At 42.5% G+C, this 19,360-nt stretch overlaps 14 non-coding genes across 14 annotated transcripts; all 14 read right to left on the bottom strand.

The window, feature by feature from the left end:
* Positions 1–777: 777 nt before the first annotated feature.
* Positions 778–849, bottom strand: trnap-ugg (transfer RNA proline (anticodon UGG)). The gene has a single exon. It is a non-coding gene; the product is annotated as a tRNA-Pro (tRNA).
* Positions 850–1,711: 862 nt separating this feature from the next.
* On the bottom strand, positions 1,712–1,783 carry trnap-ugg (transfer RNA proline (anticodon UGG)). The gene has a single exon. It is a non-coding gene; the product is annotated as a tRNA-Pro (tRNA).
* An 852-nt stretch (positions 1,784–2,635) lies between these two features.
* trnap-ugg (transfer RNA proline (anticodon UGG)) lies at positions 2,636–2,707 on the bottom strand. Its single transcript has one exon. It is a non-coding gene; the product is annotated as a tRNA-Pro (tRNA).
* An 862-nt stretch (positions 2,708–3,569) lies between these two features.
* trnap-ugg (transfer RNA proline (anticodon UGG)) lies at positions 3,570–3,641 on the bottom strand. Its single transcript has one exon. It is a non-coding gene; the product is annotated as a tRNA-Pro (tRNA).
* Positions 3,642–4,499: 858 nt separating this feature from the next.
* trnap-ugg (transfer RNA proline (anticodon UGG)) lies at positions 4,500–4,571 on the bottom strand. Its single transcript has one exon. It is a non-coding gene; the product is annotated as a tRNA-Pro (tRNA).
* An 861-nt stretch (positions 4,572–5,432) lies between these two features.
* On the bottom strand, positions 5,433–5,504 carry trnap-ugg (transfer RNA proline (anticodon UGG)). The gene has a single exon. It is a non-coding gene; the product is annotated as a tRNA-Pro (tRNA).
* An 858-nt stretch (positions 5,505–6,362) lies between these two features.
* trnap-ugg (transfer RNA proline (anticodon UGG)) lies at positions 6,363–6,434 on the bottom strand. Its single transcript has one exon. It is a non-coding gene; the product is annotated as a tRNA-Pro (tRNA).
* Positions 6,435–7,294: 860 nt separating this feature from the next.
* On the bottom strand, positions 7,295–7,366 carry trnap-ugg (transfer RNA proline (anticodon UGG)). The gene has a single exon. It is a non-coding gene; the product is annotated as a tRNA-Pro (tRNA).
* An 860-nt stretch (positions 7,367–8,226) lies between these two features.
* Positions 8,227–8,298, bottom strand: trnap-ugg (transfer RNA proline (anticodon UGG)). The gene has a single exon. It is a non-coding gene; the product is annotated as a tRNA-Pro (tRNA).
* An 862-nt stretch (positions 8,299–9,160) lies between these two features.
* On the bottom strand, positions 9,161–9,232 carry trnap-ugg (transfer RNA proline (anticodon UGG)). The gene has a single exon. It is a non-coding gene; the product is annotated as a tRNA-Pro (tRNA).
* Positions 9,233–10,092: 860 nt separating this feature from the next.
* trnap-ugg (transfer RNA proline (anticodon UGG)) lies at positions 10,093–10,164 on the bottom strand. Its single transcript has one exon. It is a non-coding gene; the product is annotated as a tRNA-Pro (tRNA).
* An 857-nt stretch (positions 10,165–11,021) lies between these two features.
* trnap-ugg (transfer RNA proline (anticodon UGG)) lies at positions 11,022–11,093 on the bottom strand. The gene has a single exon. It is a non-coding gene; the product is annotated as a tRNA-Pro (tRNA).
* An 861-nt stretch (positions 11,094–11,954) lies between these two features.
* Positions 11,955–12,026, bottom strand: trnap-ugg (transfer RNA proline (anticodon UGG)). Its single transcript has one exon. It is a non-coding gene; the product is annotated as a tRNA-Pro (tRNA).
* Positions 12,027–12,887: 861 nt separating this feature from the next.
* trnap-ugg (transfer RNA proline (anticodon UGG)) lies at positions 12,888–12,959 on the bottom strand. Its single transcript has one exon. It is a non-coding gene; the product is annotated as a tRNA-Pro (tRNA).
* Between the last annotated feature and the right edge of the window lie 6,401 nt (positions 12,960–19,360).

Raw genomic sequence — 19,360 nt, 5'->3', positions numbered from 1 at the left:
AATCACGTGAGTGTTGGTGGTATACTTGTGAGCATAGCTCTCTTCCAAGCAGTTGACCAGGTTTCAGTTCAAATACTCTGTAATTCATCTGCTGAGTCTTTCAGATTCAATCTTCATTAGCTGTAACAGCAAGAAACAAATTAAGAAAGAGCTAAATGTAGATTTTGACAATGAAAAAGTAGACATCAAAATCAATTGGAACTCATTTCATTTGATCCGATTGACGCACCGGTATGTGAATAAAATAAAAAAAACTTTGGAATCTATCAGTATTAAACTAGAAATGTATCGTATTTTGCACTGGATGCTTCTCAATCCTACCATAACTGCTGATGTCACACCTCTGCATCTTTGGTGAAATGTGGCAGAGCGAGAGCAATATTTGTCAAAACATGACACATCCCTAAAATCTGTCTTCTCATACAAATGTCTGTAGCTTCCGAACGGTTTGACCTACAACATAGTTTGACCATTCTATGGAAAGGGGAGACTCTCACAAACACAATGCTGTTCTCAGTTTTGCTCTACGACCCCCTCAAGTGCCACGGGACTCGTCTGAAGGTAACCTATGTCCCAGTAAAATGACAGATTTTTTAACCAAGGAAGAAATTAATAAATGTTGTGCGATGCTGAAGCCACTAGTGCAGAGCCCAATGGATTAGCAGTCCATTGCCTTAATCACTCATCCACCTGGTCCTGCACTCCTGTGGTGGCAGTCGCCCCTCCAACCAGTTGCCCAAGATCCGCCTGTCTCAGATTGTGAAAGGCTCTTCAAAAGGGCTCGTCCGGGATTTGAACCCGGGACCTCTCGCACCCAAAGCGAGAATCATACCCCTAGACCAACGAGCCATTTATTTCAAGACATTGTTTTGCAGTCGCCAGCAATGACGGTGAAGACATGGATTGACGGGTCGATGTTGCCAGGCCACAGTGAATCACGTGAGTGTTGGTGGTATACTTGTGAGCATAGCTCTCTTCCAAGCAGTTGACCAGGTTTCAGTTCAAATACTCTGTAATTCATCTGCTGAGTCTTTCAGATTCAATCTTCATTAGCTGTAACAGCAAGAAACAAATTAAGAAAGAGCTAAATGTAGATTTTGACAATGAAAAAGTAGACATCAAAATCAATTGGAACTCATTTCATTTGATCCGATTGACGCACCGGTATGTGAATAAAATTTAAAAAAACATTGGAATCTATCAGTATTAAACTAGAAATGTATCGTATTTTGCACTGGATGCTTCTCAATCCTACCATAACTGCTGATGTCACACCTCTGCATCTTTGGTGAAATGTGGCAGAGCGAGAGCAATATTTGTCAAAACATGACACATCCCTAAAATCTGTCTTCTCATACAAATGTCTGTAGCTTCCGAACGGTTTGACCTACAACATAGTTTGACCATTCTATGGAAAGGGGAGACTCTCACAAACACAATGCTGTTCTCAGTTTTGCTCTACGACCCCCTCAAGTGCCACGGGACTCGTCTGAAGGTAACCTATGTCCCAGTAAAATGACAGATTTTTTAACCAAGGAAGAAATTAATAAATGTTGTGCGATGCTGAAGCCACTAGTGCAGAGCCCAATGGATTAGCAGTCCATTGCCTTAATCACTCATCCACCTGGTCCTGCACTCCTGTGGTGGCAGTCGCCCCTCCAACCAGTTGCCCAAGATCCGCCTGTCTCAGATTGTGAAAGGCTCTTCAAAAGGGCTCGTCCGGGATTTGAACCCGGGACCTCTCGCACCCAAAGCGAGAATCATACCCCTAGACCAACGAGCCACTTATTTCAAGACATTGTTTTGCAGTCGCCAGCAATGACGGTGAAGACATGCATTGACGGGTCGATGTTGCCAGGCCACAGTGAATCACGTGAGTGTTGGTGGTATACTTGTGAGCATAGCTCTCTTCCAAGCAGTTGACCAGGTTTCAGTTCAAATACTCTGTAATTCATCTGCTGAGTCTTTCAGATTCAATCTTCATTAGCTGTAACAGCAAGAAACAAATTTAGAAAGAGCTAAATGTAGATTTTGACAATGAAAAAGTAGACATCAAAATCAATTGGAACTCATTTCATTTGATCCGATTGACGCACCGGTATGTGAATAAAATAAAAAAAACTTTGGAATCTATCAGTATTAAACTAGAAATGTATCGTATTTTGCACTGGATGCTTCTCAATCCTACCATAACTGCTGATGTCACACCTCTGCATCTTTGGTGAAATGTGGCAGAGCGAGAGCAATATTTGTCAAAACACATCCCTAAAATCTGTCTTCTCATACAAATGTCTGTAGCTTCCGAACGGTTTGACCTACAACATAGTTTGACCATTCTATGGAAAGGGGAGACTCTCACAAACACAATGCTGTTCTCAGTTTTGCTCTACGACCCCCACAAGTGCCACGGGACTCGTCTGAAGGTAACCTATGTCCCAGTAAAATGACAGATTTTTTAACCAAGGAAGAAATTAATAAATGTTGTGCGATGCTGAAGCCACTAGTGCAGAGCCCAATTAGCAGTCCATTGCCTTAATCACTCATCCACCTGGTCCTGCACTCCTGTGGTGGCAGTCGCCCCTCCAACCAGTTGCCCAAGATCCGCCTGTCTCAGATTGTGAAAGGCTCTTCAAAAGGGCTCGTCCGGGATTTGAACCCGGGACCTCTCGCACCCAAAGCGAGAATCATACCCCTAGACCAACGAGCCACTTATTTCAAGACATTGTTTTGCAGTCGCCAGCAATGACGGTGAAGACATGGATTGACGGGTCGATGTTGCCAGGCCACAGTGAATCACGTGAGTGTTGGTGGTATACTTGTGAGCATAGCTCTCTTCCAAGCAGTTGACCAGGTTTCAGTTCAAATACTCTGTAATTCATCTGCTGAGTCTTTCAGATTCAATCTTCATTAGCTGTAACAGCAAGAAACAAATTAAGAAAGAGCGAAATGTAGATTTTGACAATGAAAAAGTAGACATCAAAATCAATTGGAACTCATTTCATTTGATCCGATTGACGCACCGGTATGTGAATAAAATTTAAAAAAACTTTGGAATCTATCAGTATTAAACTAGAAATGTATCGTATTTTGCACTGGATGCTTCTCAATCCTACCATAACTGCTGATGTCACACCTCTGCATCTTTGGTGAAATGTGGCAGAGCGAGAGCAATATTTGTCAAAACATGACACATCCCTAAAATCTGTCTTCTCATACAAATGTCTGTAGCTTCCGAACGGTTTGACCTACAACATAGTTTGACCATTCTATGGAAAGGGGAGACTCTCACAAACACAATGCTGTTCTCAGTTTTGCTCTACGACCCCCTCAAGTGCCACGGGACTCGTCTGAAGGTAACCTATGTCCCAGTAAAATGACAGATTTTTTAACCAAGGAAGAAATTAATAAATGTTGTGCGATGCTGAAGCCACTAGTGCAGAGCCCAATGGATTAGCAGTCCATTGCCTTAATCACTCATCCACCTGGTCCTGCACTCCTGTGGTGGCAGTCGCCCCTCCAACCAGTTGCCCAAGATCCGCCTGTCTCAGATTGTGAAAGGCTCTTCAAAAGGGCTCGTCCGGGATTTGAACCCGGGACCTCTCGCACCCAAAGCGAGAATCATACCCCTAGACCAACGAGCCACTTATTTCAAGACATTGTTTTGCAGTCGCCAGCAATGACGGTGAAGACATGGATTGACGGGTCGATGTTGCCAGGCCACAGTGAATCACGTGAGTGTTGGTGGTATACTTGTGAGCATAGCTCTCTTCCAAGCAGTTGACCAGGTTTCAGTTCAAATACTCTGTAATTCATCTGCTGAGTCTTTCAGATTCAATCTTCATTAGCTGTAACAGCAAGAAACAAATTAAGAAAGAGCGAAATGTAGATTTTGACAATGAAAAAGTAGACATCAAAATCAATTGGAACTCATTTCATTTGATCCGATTGACGCACCGGTATGTGAATAAAATAAAAAAACTTTGGAATCTATCAGTATTAAACTAGAAATGTATCGTATTTTGCACTGGATGCTTCTCAATCCTACCATAACTGCTGATGTCACACCTCTGCATCTTTGGTGAAATGTGGCAGAGCGAGAGCAATATTTGTCAAAACATGACACATCCCTAAAATCTGTCTTCTCATACAAATGTCTGTAGCTTCCGAACGGTTTGACCTACAACATAGTTTGACCATTCTATGGAAAGGGGAGACTCTCACAAACACAATGCTGTTCTCAGTTTTGCTCTACGACCCCCAAGTGCCACGGGACTCGTCTGAAGGTAACCTATGTCCCAGTAAAATGACAGATTTTTTAACCAAGGAAGAAATTAATAAATGTTGTGCGATGCTGAAGCCACTAGTGCAGAGCCCAATGGATTAGCAGTCCATTGCCTTAATCACTCATCCACCTGGTCCTGCACTCCTGTGGTGGCAGTCGCCCCTCCAACCAGTTGCCCAAGATCCGCCTGTCTCAGATTGTGAAAGGCTCTTCAAAAGGGCTCGTCCGGGATTTGAACCCGGGACCTCTCGCACCCAAAGCGAGAATCATACCCCTAGACCAACGAGCCACTTATTTCAAGACATTGTTTTGCAGTCGCCAGCAATGACGGTGAAGACATGGATTGACGGGTCGATGTTGCCAGGCCACAGTGAATCACGTGAGTGTTGGTGGTATACTTGTGAGCATAGCTCTCTTCCAAGCAGTTGACCAGGTTTCAGTTCAAATACTCTGTAATTCATCTGCTGAGTCTTTCAGATTCAATCTTCATTAGCTGTAACAGCAAGAAACAAATTAAGAAAGAGCGAAATGTAGATTTTGACAATGAAAAAGTAGACATCAAAATCAATTGGAACTCATTTCATTTGATCCGATTGACGCACCGGTATGTGAATAAAATAAAAAAAACTTTGGAATCTATCAGTATTAAACTAGAAATGTATCGTATTTTGCACTGGATGCTTCTCAATCCTACCATAACTGCTGATGTCACACCTCTGCATCTTTGGTGAAATGTGGCAGAGCGAGAGCAATATTTGTCAAAACATGACACATCCCTAAAATCTGTCTTCTCATACAAATGTCTGTAGCTTCCGAACGGTTTGACCTACAACATAGTTTGACCATTCTATGGAAAGGGGAGACTCTCACAAACACAATGCTGTTCTCAGTTTTGCTCTACGACCCCCTCAAGTGCCACGGGACTCGTCTGAAGGTAACCTATGTCCCAGTAAAATGACAGATTTTTTAACCAAGGAAGAAATTAATAAATGTTGTGCGATGCTGAAGCCACTAGTGCAGAGCCCAATGGATTAGCAGTCCATTGCCTTAATCACTCATCCACCTGGTCCTGCACTCCTGTGGTGGCAGTCGCCCCTCCAACCAGTTGCCCAAGATCCGCCAGTCTCAGATTGTGAAAGGCTCTTCAAAAGGGCTCGTCCGGGATTTGAACCCGGGACCTCTCGCACCCAAAGCGAGAATCATACCCCTAGACCAACGAGCCACTTATTTCAAGACATTGTTTTGCAGTCGCCAGCAATGACGGTGAAGACATGGATTGACGGGTCGATGTTGCCAGGCCACAGTGAATCACGTGAGTGTTGGTGGTATACTTGTGAGCATAGCTCTCTTCCAAGCAGTTGACCAGGTTTCAGTTCAAATACTCTGTAATTCATCTGCTGAGTCTTTCAGATTCAATCTTCATTAGCTGTAACAGCAAGAAACAAATTAAGAAAGAGCGAAATGTAGATTTTGACAATGAAAAAGTAGACATCAAAATCAATTGGAACTCATTTCATTTGATCCGATTGACGCACCGGTATGTGAATAAAATAAAAAAAACTTTGGAATCTATCAGTATTAAACTAGAAATGTATCGTATTTTGCACTGGATGCTTCTCAATCCTACCATAACTGCTGATGTCACACCTCTGCATCTTTGGTGAAATGTGGCAGAGCGAGAGCAATATTTGTCAAAACACATCCCTCCCTAAAATCTGTCTTCTCATACAAATGTCTGTAGCTTCCGAACGGTTTGACCTACAACATAGTTTGACCATTCTATGGAAAGGGGAGACTCTCACAAACACAATGCTGTTCTCAGTTTTGCTCTACGACCCCCAAGTGCCACGGGACTCGTCTGAAGGTAACCTATGTCCCAGTAAAATGACAGATTTTTTAACCAAGGAAGAAATTAATAAATGTTGTGCGATGCTGAAGCCACTAGTGCAGAGCCCAATGGATTAGCAGTCCATTGCCTTAATCACTCATCCACCTGGTCCTGCACTCCTGTGGTGGCAGTCGCCCCTCCAACCAGTTGCCCAAGATCCGCCAGTCTCAGATTGTGAAAGGCTCTTCAAAAGGGCTCGTCCGGGATTTGAACCCGGGACCTCTCGCACCCAAAGCGAGAATCATACCCCTAGACCAACGAGCCACTTATTTCAAGACATTGTTTTGCAGTCGCCAGCAATGACGGTGAAGACATGGATTGACGGGTCGATGTTGCCAGGCCACAGTGAATCACGTGAGTGTTGGTGGTATACTTGTGAGCATAGCTCTCTTCCAAGCAGTTGACCAGGTTTCAGTTCAAATACTCTGTAATTCATCTGCTGAGTCTTTCAGATTCAATCTTCATTAGCTGTAACAGCAAGAAACAAATTAAGAAAGAGCGAAATGTAGATTTTGACAATGAAAAAGTAGACATCAAAATCAATTGGAACTCATTTCATTTGATCCGATTGACGCACCGGTATGTGAATAAAATAAAAAAACTTTGGAATCTATCAGTATTAAACTAGAAATGTATCGTATTTTGCACTGGATGCTTCTCAATCCTACCATAACTGCTGATGTCACACCTCTGCATCTTTGGTGAAATGTGGCAGAGCGAGAGCAATATTTGTCAAAACATGACACATCCCTAAAATCTGTCTTCTCATACAAATGTCTGTAGCTTCCGAACGGTTTGACCTACAACATAGTTTGACCATTCTATGGAAAGGGGAGACTCTCACAAACACAATGCTGTTCTCAGTTTTGCTCTACGACCCCCTCAAGTGCCACGGGACTCGTCTGAAGGTAACCTATGTCCCAGTAAAATGACAGATTTTTTAACCAAGGAAGAAATTAATAAATGTTGTGCGATGCTGAAGCCACTAGTGCAGAGCCCAATGGATTAGCAGTCCATTGCCTTAATCACTCATCCACCTGGTCCTGCACTCCTGTGGTGGCAGTCGCCCCTCCAACCAGTTGCCCAAGATCCGCCAGTCTCAGATTGTGAAAGGCTCTTCAAAAGGGCTCGTCCGGGATTTGAACCCGGGACCTCTCGCACCCAAAGCGAGAATCATACCCCTAGACCAACGAGCCACTTATTTCAAGACATTGTTTTGCAGTCGCCAGCAATGACGGTGAAGACATGGATTGACGGGTCGATGTTGCCAGGCCACAGTGAATCACGTGAGTGTTGGTGGTATACTTGTGAGCATAGCTCTCTTCCAAGCAGTTGACCAGGTTTCAGTTCAAATACTCTGTAATTCATCTGCTGAGTCTTTCAGATTCAATCTTCATTAGCTGTAACAGCAAGAAACAAATTAAGAAAGAGCGAAATGTAGATTTTGACAATGAAAAAGTAGACATCAAAATCAATTGGAACTCATTTCATTTGATCCGATTGACGCACCGGTATGTGAATAAAATAAAAAAACTTTGGAATCTATCAGTATTAAACTAGAAATGTATCGTATTTTGCACTGGATGCTTCTCAATCCTACCATAACTGCTGATGTCACACCTCTGCATCTTTGGTGAAATGTGGCAGAGCGAGAGCAATATTTGTCAAAACATGACACATCCCTAAAATCTGTCTTCTCATACAAATGTCTGTAGCTTCCGAACGGTTTGACCTACAACATAGTTTGACCATTCTATGGAAAGGGGAGACTCTCACAAACACAATGCTGTTCTCAGTTTTGCTCTACGACCCCCTCAAGTGCCACGGGACTCGTCTGAAGGTAACCTATGTCCCAGTAAAATGACAGATTTTTTAACCAAGGAAGAAATTAATAAATGTTGTGCGATGCTGAAGCCACTAGTGCAGAGCCCAATGGATTAGCAGTCCATTGCCTTAATCACTCATCCACCTGGTCCTGCACTCCTGTGGTGGCAGTCGCCCCTCCAACCAGTTGCCCAAGATCCGCCAGTCTCAGATTGTGAAAGGCTCTTCAAAAGGGCTCGTCCGGGATTTGAACCCGGGACCTCTCGCACCCAAAGCGAGAATCATACCCCTAGACCAACGAGCCACTTATTTCAAGACATTGTTTTGCAGTCGCCAGCAATGACGGTGAAGACATGGATTGACGGGTCGATGTTGCCAGGCCACAGTGAATCACGTGAGTGTTGGTGGTATACTTGTGAGCATAGCTCTCTTCCAAGCAGTTGACCAGGTTTCAGTTCAAATACTCTGTAATTCATCTGCTGAGTCTTTCAGATTCAATCTTCATTAGCTGTAACAGCAAGAAACAAATTAAGAAAGAGCGAAATGTAGATTTTGACAATGAAAAAGTAGACATCAAAATCAATTGGAACTCATTTCATTTGATCCGATTGACGCACCGGTATGTGAATAAAAAAAAAAAAAACTTTGGAATCTATCAGTATTAAACTAGAAATGTATCGTATTTTGCACTGGATGCTTCTCAATCCTACCATAACTGCTGATGTCACACCTCTGCATCTTTGGTGAAATGTGGCAGAGCGAGAGCAATATTTGTCAAAACATGACACATCCCTAAAATCTGTCTTCTCATACAAATGTCTGTAGCTTCCGAACGGTTTGACCTACAACATAGTTTGACCATTCTATGGAAAGGGGAGACTCTCACAAACACAATGCTGTTCTCAGTTTTGCTCTACGACCCCCTCAAGTGCCACGGGACTCGTCTGAAGGTAACCTATGTCCCAGTAAAATGACAGATTTTTTAACCAAGGAAGAAATTAATAAATGTTGTGCGATGCTGAAGCCACTAGTGCAGAGCCCAATGGATTAGCAGTCCATTGCCTTAATCACTCATCCACCTGGTCCTGCACTCCTGTGGTGGCAGTCGCCCCTCCAACCAGTTGCCCAAGATCCGCCAGTCTCAGATTGTGAAAGGCTCTTCAAAAGGGCTCGTCCGGGATTTGAACCCGGGACCTCTCGCACCCAAAGCGAGAATCATACCCCTAGACCAACGAGCCACTTATTTCAAGACATTGTTTTGCAGTCGCCAGCAATGACGGTGAAGACATGGATTGACGGGTCGATGTTGCCAGGCCACAGTGAATCACGTGAGTGTTGGTGGTATACTTGTGAGCATAGCTCTCTTCCAAGCAGTTGACCAGGTTTCAGTTCAAATACTCTGTAATTCATCTGCTGAGTCTTTCAGATTCAATCTTCATTAGCTGTAACAGCAAGAAACAAATTAAGAAAGAGCGAAATGTAGATTTTGACAATGAAAAAGTAGACATCAAAATCAATTGGAACTCATTTCATTTGATCCGATTGACGCACCGGTATGTGAATAAAATAAAAAAAACTTTGGAACTATCAGTATTAAACTAGAAATGTATCGTATTTTGCACTGGATGCTTCTCAATCCTACCATAACTGCTGATGTCACACCTCTGCATCTTTGGTGAAATGTGGCAGAGCGAGAGCAATATTTGTCAAAACATGACACATCCCTAAAATCTGTCTTCTCATACAAATGTCTGTAGCTTCCGAACGGTTTGACCTACAACATAGTTTGACCATTCTATGGAAAGGGGAGACTCTCACAAACACAATGCTGTTCTCAGTTTTGCTCTACGACCCCCTCAAGTGCCACGGGACTCGTCTGAAGGTAACCTATGTCCCAGTAAAATGACAGATTTTTTAACCAAGGAAGAAATTAATAAATGTTGTGCGATGCTGAAGCCACTAGTGCAGAGCCCAATGGATTAGCAGTCCATTGCCTTAATCACTCATCCACCTGGTCCTGCACTCCTGTGGTGGCAGTCGCCCCTCCAACCAGTTGCCCAAGATCCGCCAGTCTCAGATTGTGAAAGGCTCTTCAAAAGGGCTCGTCCGGGATTTGAACCCGGGACCTCTCGCACCCAAAGCGAGAATCATACCCCTAGACCAACGAGCCACTTATTTCAAGACATTGTTTTGCAGTCGCCAGCAATGACGGTGAAGACATGGATTGACGGGTCGATGTTGCCAGGCCACAGTGAATCACGTGAGTGTTGGTGGTATACTTGTGAGCATAGCTCTCTTCCAAGCAGTTGACCAGGTTTCAGTTCAAATACTCTGTAATTCATCTGCTGAGTCTTTCAGATTCAATCTTCATTAGCTGTAACAGCAAGAAACAAATTAAGAAAGAGCGAAATGTAGATTTTGACAATGAAAAAGTAGACATCAAAATCAATTGGAACTCATTTCATTTGATCCGATTGACGCACCGGTATGTGAATAAAATAAAAAAACTTTGGAATCTATCAGTATTAAACTAGAAATGTATCGTATTTTGCACTGGATGCTTCTCAATCCTACCATAACTGATGTCACACCTCTGCATCTTTGGTGAAATGTGGCAGAGCGAGAGCAATATTTGTCAAAACATGACACATCCCTAAAATCTGTCTTCTCATACAAATGTCTGTAGCTTCCGAACGGTTTGACCTACAACATAGTTTGACCATTCTATGGAAAGGGGAGACTCTCACAAACACAATGCTGTTCTCAGTTTTGCTCTACGACCCCCTCAAGTGCCACGGGACTCGTCTGAAGGTAACCTATGTCCCAGTAAAATGACAGATTTTTTAACCAAGGAAGAAATTAATAAATGTTGTGCGATGCTGAAGCCACTAGTGCAGAGCCCAATGGATTAGCAGTCCATTGCCTTAATCACTCATCCACCTGGTCCTGCACTCCTGTGGTGGCAGTCGCCCCTCCAACCAGTTGCCCAAGATCCGCCTGTCTCAGATTGTGAAAGGCTCTTCAAAAGGGCTCGTCCGGGATTTGAACCCGGGACCTCTCGCACCCAAAGCGAGAATCATACCCCTAGACCAACGAGCCACTTATTTCAAGACATTGTTTTGCAGTCGCCAGCAATGACGGTGAAGACATGGATTGACGGGTCGATGTTGCCAGGCCACAGTGAATCACGTGAGTGTTGGTGGTATACTTGTGAGCATAGCTCTCTTCCAAGCAGTTGACCAGGTTTCAGTTCAAATACTCTGTAATTCATCTGCTGAGTCTTTCAGATTCAATCTTCATTAGCTGTAACAGCAAGAAACAAATTAAGAAAGAGCGAAATGTAGATTTTGACAATGAAAAAGTAGACATCAAAATCAATTGGAACTCATTTCATTTGATCCGATTGACGCACCGGTATGTGAATAAAATAAAAAAAAACTTTGGAATCTATCAGTATTAAACTAGAAATGTATCGTATTTTGCACTGGATGCTTCTCAATCCTACCATAACTGCTGATGTCACACCTCTGCATCTTTGGTGAAATGTGGCAGAGCGAGAGCAATATTTGTCAAAACATGACACATCCCTAAAATCTGTCTTCTCATACAAATGTCTGTAGCTTCCGAACGGTTTGACCTACAACATAGTTTGACCATTCTATGGAAAGGGGAGACTCTCACAAACACAATGCTGTTCTCAGTTTTGCTCTACGACCCCCTCAAGTGCCACGGGACTCGTCTGAAGGTAACCTATGTCCCAGTAAAATGACAGATTTTTAACCAAGGAAGAAATTAATAAATGTTGTGCGATGCTGAAGCCACTAGTGCAGAGCCCAATGGATTAGCAGTCCATTGCCTTAATCACTCATCCACCTGGTCCTGCACTCCTGTGGTGGCAGTCGCCCCTCCAACCAGTTGCCCAAGATCCGCCTGTCTCAGATTGTGAAAGGCTCTTCAAAAGGGCTCGTCCGGGATTTGAACCCGGGACCTCTCGCACCCAAAGCGAGAATCATACCCCTAGACCAACGAGCCACTTATTTCAAGACATTGTTTTGCAGTCGCCAGCAATGACGGTGAAGACATGGATTGACGGTCGATGTTGCCAGGCCACAGTGAATCACGTGAGTGTTGGTGGTATACTTGTGAGCATAGCTCTCTTCCAAGCAGTTGACCAGGTTTCAGTTCAAATACTCTGTAATTCATCTGCTGAGTCTTTCAGATTCAATCTTCATTAGCTGTAACAGCAAGAAACAAATTAAGAAAGAGCGAAATGTAGATTTTGACAATGAAAAAGTAGACATCAAAATCAATTGGAACTCATTTCATTTGATCCGATTGACGCACCGGTATGTGAATAAAATTTAAAAAAACTTTGGAATCTATCAGTATTAAACTAGAAATGTATCGTATTTTGCACTGGATGCTTCTCAATCCTACCATAACTGCTGATGTCACACCTCTGCATCTTTGGTGAAATGTGGCAGAGCGAGAGCAATATTTGTCAAAACATGACACATCCCTAAAATCTGTCTTCTCATACAAATGTCTGTAGCTTCCGAACGGTTTGACCTACAACATAGTTTGACCATTCTATGGAAAGGGGAGACTCTCACAAACACAATGCTGTTCTCAGTTTTGCTCTACGACCCCCTCAAGTGCCACGGGACTCGTCTGAAGGTAACCTATGTCCCAGTAAAATGACAGATTTTTTAACCAAGGAAGAAATTAATAAATGTTGTGCGATGCTGAAGCCACTAGTGCAGAGCCCAATGGATTAGCAGTCCATTGCCTTAATCACTCATCCACCTGGTCCTGCACTCCTGTGGTGGCAGTCGCCCCTCCAACCAGTTGCCCAAGATCCGCCTGTCTCAGATTGTGAAAGGCTCTTCAAAAGGGCTCGTCCGGGATTTGAACCCGGGACCTCTCGCACCCAAAGCGAGAATCATACCCCTAGACCAACGAGCCACTTATTTCAAGACATTGTTTTGCAGTCGCCAGCAATGACGGTGAAGACATGGATTGACGGGTCGATGTTGCCAGGCCACAGTGAATCACGTGAGTGTTGGTGGTATACTTGTGAGCATAGCTCTCTTCCAAGCAGTTGACCAGGTTTCAGTTCAAATACTCTGTAATTCATCTGCTGAGTCTTTCAGATTCAATCTTCATTAGCTGTAACAGCAAGAAACAAATTAAGAAAGAGCGAAATGTAGATTTTGACAATGAAAAAGTAGACATCAAAATCAATTGGAACTCATTTCATTTGATCCGATTGACGCACCGGTATGTGAATAAAATAAAAAAAACTTTGGAATCTATCAGTATTAAACTAGAAATGTATCGTATTTTGCACTGGATGCTTCTCAATCCTACCATAACTGCTGATGTCACACCTCTGCATCTTTGGTGAAATGTGGCAGAGCGAGAGCAATATTTGTCAAAACACATCCCTAAAATCTGTCTTCTCATACAAATGTCTGTAGCTTCCGAACGGTTTGACCTACAACATAGTTTGACCATTCTATGGAAAGGGGAGACTCTCACAAACACAATGCTGTTCTCAGTTTTGCTCTACGACCCCCACAAGTGCCACGGGACTCGTCTGAAGGTCACCTATGTCGGCCCTCATTAGTATATGGCCAATCAGAATACAATATGCAAATAATATCACATAATATAATAGCAATAAGGCACCCAGGGGATTTGTGGTGTATGGCCAATATACCACGGCTAACAGCTGTATCTAGGCACTCTGCATTGCGTCATGCATAAGAACAGCCCTTAGCTGTGGTATATTGACCATATACAGTGCATTCGGAAAGTATTCAGGCCCCTTGGCTTTTTCCACATTTTGTTATGTTACAGCCTTATAACAAAACGGATACAATCGTTTATTCCCCTCATCAATCTACACACAATACACCATAATGTGACGACCCTCCCACTCTTGTCTGCCGTATTCTGTCTTTGTTCTTGTTTCCTTATTACGATGCCGGTGGGCGGAGTTGGGAGGGTCGTCAGCTTCATGGGAAACACCTGGGCCAGGTGTCTCCCAGGATAAATAGACCTCTTCCACATTCATGGAGGAGACTCTCTCCATGCAGACACCTTTTGTAGATTGTGTTGTGGTTCTTGGTGGCCTTTTGTTTGTTTGCATTGGCATCTTTCAACACCCTGCATTATCACATTCATGCATGCAAAACACTCACTTACACTACTGATTACTGATTACACACACCATTGTATATTTTCCTTAGTTGCTTTAGTTAATAAATATATATTTTGTTACTCCTTATCTCCACGTTGTCTCCCTTTGTTACGGGCTTTGAGCCGGTTCGTGACAATAATGACAAAGCAAAAACAGTTTTTTAGACATTTTTGCAAATGTACTAATAATAAAAAATGGAAATATTATGAATACATAAGTATTCAGACCCTTTACTCAGTACTTTGTTGAAGCACCTTGGGCACCGATTACAGCCTCAAGTCTTCTTGGGTATGATGCTACAAGCATGGCACACCTGTATTTGGGGAGTTACTCCAATTCTTCTCTACAGATATTCTCAAGCTCTGTCAGGTTGGATGGGGAGCGTTGCTGCATAGCTATTTCCAGGTCTCTCAAGAGATGTTTGATCGGGTTGAAGTCCGGACTCTGGCTGGGCCACTCAAAGACATTCAGAGACTTGTCCCGAAGACACTCCTGCGTTATCTTGGCTGTATGCTTAGGGTCGTTGTCCTGGTGGAAGGTGAACCTTTCGCCCCAGTCTGAGGTCCTGAGTGCTGGAGCAGATTTTCATCAAGGATCTCTCTGTACTTTGCTCTGTTCATCTTTCCCTTGATCCTGACTAGTCTCCCAGTCCCTGCCACTGAAAAACATCTCCTCAGCGTCCCCACCTCCAGACGTGACTCTTGGCATTCAGGCCAAACAGTTCAATCTTGGTTTCATCAGACCAAAGATTCTTGTTTCTGTCACAATGTGCTCAACTGGTTTAAAGTAAGTCAGGTGCAGGAGAGCAGAGATGGGTGATAACAGGCGCACTTTATTCATGCACCCTTTATTCGTGCCTTTACTGAGGAGTGTATTTGTATTTATTATGGATCCCCATTAGCTGCTGCCAAGGTGGCAGATACTCGCGTGCCCTCAGGCCCCTACTCCACCACTACCACATATCTACAATACTAAATCCATGTGTATGTGTATGTATAGCGCATATGTTATCGTGTGTGTGTGTGTGTATGCATTTGTCTGTACCTATGTTTGTATTGCTTCACAGTCCCCGCTGTTCCATAAGTATTTTATCTGTTTTTAAAATCTAATTTTACTGCTGCATCAGTTACTTGATGTGGAATAGAGTTCCATGTAGTCATGGCTCTATGTAGTACTGTGTGCCTCCCATTGTCTGTTCTGGACTCGGTGACTGTGAAAAGACCTCTTGTGGCATATGTCTTGTGGGGTTTGCATGGGTGTCTGAGCTGTGTGCCAGTAGAGATGAAGTCAATCTCTCCTCCACTTTGAGCCAGGAGAGATTGCATGCATATTATTAATATTAGCTATCTGTGTACATCCAAGGGCAAGCCGTGCTTCCCTGTTCTGAGACAATTGCAATTTTCCTAAGTCCTTTTTTGTGGCACCTGATCATACGACTGAACAGTAGATAAGGTGTGACAAAACTAGGGCTTGTAGGACCTGCATTGTTGATAGTGTTGTTAAGAAGGCAGAGCATTGCTTTATTATGGACAGACTTCTCCCAATCTTAGCTACTATTGTATCAATATGTTTTGACCATGACAGCTTCCAATCTAGGGTTACTCCAAGCATTTTAGTCATCTCAATATGCTCAATTTCTACATTATTTATTACAAGATGTAGTTGAGGTTTGGGGTTTAGTGAATGTTTTGTCCCAAATACAATGCTTTTAGTTTTATAAATATTTAGGGCTAACTTATTTCTTGCCACCCACTCTGAAACTAGCTGCAGCTCTTTGTTACGTGTTGCAGTCATTTCAGTCACTGTAGTAGCTGACGTGTATATTGTTGAGTGTATATTATTGACTTTAGCTTCCCTCCAAGCCTGAGGGCACACACTAGTTGGCTTAAATTGAAGATGTGGCAATATCGTCTGCTATTATCCACAGTAATTTTCCATCCAGAATGTCAGACCCCGAAAAGTACAATTATTGTATTTCATAATTTGGTCTGATATACTTGGATGTGTAGTGTCAGCATTTGTTGCTGGCATGCCATCCCTAAGTTTGCTAATCTTGCCAATTAAAAAGTCATTAAAGTAGTTGGCAAAATCAGTGGGCTTTGTGATGAATCAGCCATCTGATTCAATGAATGATGGAACATATTTGGCTTTTTTTCCCAAAATGTAATTTATGGTGCCCCAAAGCTTTTTATTCCTTATATCATTCCTTATATAATTGATCATTGTTTCATAGTATAGTTCATTTTGATTTAGTTTAGTCACATGATTTCTGACGAGGAGGAGTAGTAATAAGGATCGGAGGACCAATGCGCAGAGTGGTAAGTGTTCATTATATTTATTTATAACTCAGAACACTAAATAACAAAATAACAAAGAGAACGAAATGAAACCGAAACAGTCCTGTATGGTGCATACATAAAACACAGAACAGAAAATAAACACCCACGAAATACAAGTGGGAAAAGGCTACCTTAGTATGATTCTCAATCAGAGACAACTAACGACACCTGCCTCTGATTGAGAACCATACCAGGCCAAACACAACACAGAAAACGGAACATAGACAACCCACCCAACTCATGCCCTGACTATACTAAAACAAAGACATAAATAAAAGAACTAAGGTGAGAACATGACAATTTCTTAATTTGCAGGACGTTTGCCAATCTGTTGGGCTGCCAGACTTATTTGCCATACTTTTTGCATCATCCCTCTCAACCAATTCCTCATCAATCCGAGGAGATACAACAGTTTTTACAGTAATTTTCTTTATGATGCGTGCTTATTAGTAACTGGAAGAAGCAATTTCATAAATGTGTCATATGCAGCATCTGGTTGCTCCTCATTACACACCACAGACCAGCAAATATAATTTACATCATTAACATATGAATCACTACAAAACTTATTGTATTCACAATATTAGGCCCAGCCTTTGGAACTGCGATTTTCCTAGAAATGGCTATTAAATTGTGATCACTACATCCTATGGATTTGGATACTGCTTTGAAACACATTTCTGCAGCATTAGTAAAGATGTGATCAATTCATGTTTATGATTTAATTCCTGTGCTGTTTGTAACTACACTGGCAGGTTGACTAACAACCTGAACCAGGTTGGAGGCACTGCTTACAGTTTGAAGGTATTTATTGAGTGCGCAGCTTGATGATAGCCAGTCAATATTTAAATCACCCAGAAAATATACTTCTCTGTTGATAAAACATACATTATAAAGCATTTCACACACATTATCAAGATACTGACTGTTAGCACTTGGTGGTCTATACCAGCTTCCCACAAGAATGGGCTTTAGGTGAGGTAGATGAACCTGTAGCAATATTACTTCAACATTAGATTGTCTCTAAGCTTTACTGGAATGTGGTTTTGAATATAGACCGCAACACCGCCCCCGTTGGCACTTCTGTCTTTTCGGTGTATGTTATGACCATGTATTGCTACCACTGTATCATCAAAGGTATTATCTATGTGCATTTCAGAGTCAGGATAAGAATTTCATGTTACAAACAAGTTATTGATTTCATGGACCTTGTTTCATATGTTAATATGGGCTATTTGTATCACTTTTCTGGGTTGCTTGATTGGTTTTAATGCTTTACTGAGCTGCACAAAGTGGTCTTCCTACTAGGGCACATTGCCTCAGTGCTAACAGTGTAACTCTGGTTCATAGTATTCGGTGCAATTAATTACCTAAATTAAACGGCTTACATTGTGTTTGCCAATGCCCCTAGGATCATGTACACTTGATGCAGCATTATGATGACTCATTGTCACAATGGAAGGGATCAACTGAGCTGGTCTCAGGTGTTGTTTCTACAGGTCTAGTGGACTCCGGTGCCGCAGGGAATTTAATTGACCAGGCCCTCGCCTCCTCCCTGAACATAACTTCGTACCCGCTCTACTCTTCTTTTTTCTGTCCAAGCCCTGGATAGTGCAATTGGGATCTGGCACAAATACGCACATCACAGCACCAGGAAAGCCTTACCTTCCTCATCACCTCCCGTGGCTCCAACTTCATAACTCCACCATCTCCTGGTAAGGATGAGAATCCCCGCCTGGGGACCAAGATGCCAGAGGACCTGCTTCCTACACCCTGTGGTTCCACGTAAGTGAAAGGTCCTACAACCCATCACTCGTTCCTCCCGTATCGTTGGCCATGTGTTTTGGGACGTAGATGTGGACCTCTTACCAGGCTCTGGAGAGGGAACCAGGTCCTGCTACCTGACCTCCAGAGTGTATCTACATCCCCATGGGGATGATACTCATCTTCAATGTGTATTGATTCCTACTAGCCAGCTTTGTAAGAGGTAGATTTGTACTAGCTATGCTGATCCTTAACGTTTTTTCTTTGCATCGGGTCTCACTGAGACTGGATTCCTCAAGAGACATGCTATTCAGCTGCCCATGAACTTTTAAACATATCTATGATCGTATGTTCTTACGGAGCTGCAAAATATAACTTTTTGGGCGACCTGACAAATTCACATAGAAATGTGTATCATACATCTGTCATGCTCAATGAAAGCAAGTCTAAGAAGCGGTAGATTTCTTCTATGTGCGTTATTCTAGGCTTCCCGTTTCATTTTTGCATCTTTTACTTTTGGTTTTGCACACCAGTTTACAACACCTGAAAATACAATATTTTGGGTTATGGAAAATATATTTCACAGCGGTTTAAATGGTGCAATGATTCTCAACACTATACCTTGCTTGTTTTGTCATATAAACTGAAATTAGGGAAACTATTAGAATTTTATCAACAGGAAATGGCTTTGCGATTTCTAAATAGTGCATCGTTATACTCTTAGAAAAAAAGTGCTATATATAACCTAAAAGAGTTCATCGGCTCTCCCCATAGGAGTACCCTTTGAAGAACTCTTTTTGGTTCCAGATAGAACTCTTTTGGGTTCCATGTATAGAAAACCCCAAAAAGGGTATCATGTAAACATGCCTTTGCTAACACTCATGTGTGCTCCATTTTAGTTGGTAAGTACTGTAAATGTGAGCAGTTGAAACACTTGACAAAGACAACAAGATATTTTCAGTAGATTCTGACTCTTAAATATATTTTACAGTGCGTTACTGTTCTGTTGTGTCCGGCATGCCCATATTATGCAAATTATTAATTTATTTTCTCTTTTT

This window comes from Oncorhynchus keta, chromosome 33 (assembly GCF_023373465.1).
Source record: "Oncorhynchus keta strain PuntledgeMale-10-30-2019 chromosome 33, Oket_V2, whole genome shotgun sequence".
Taxonomy (NCBI): Eukaryota; Metazoa; Chordata; class Actinopteri; order Salmoniformes; family Salmonidae; genus Oncorhynchus; species Oncorhynchus keta.
This window is presented reverse-complemented; position numbering and strand designations above follow the sequence as displayed.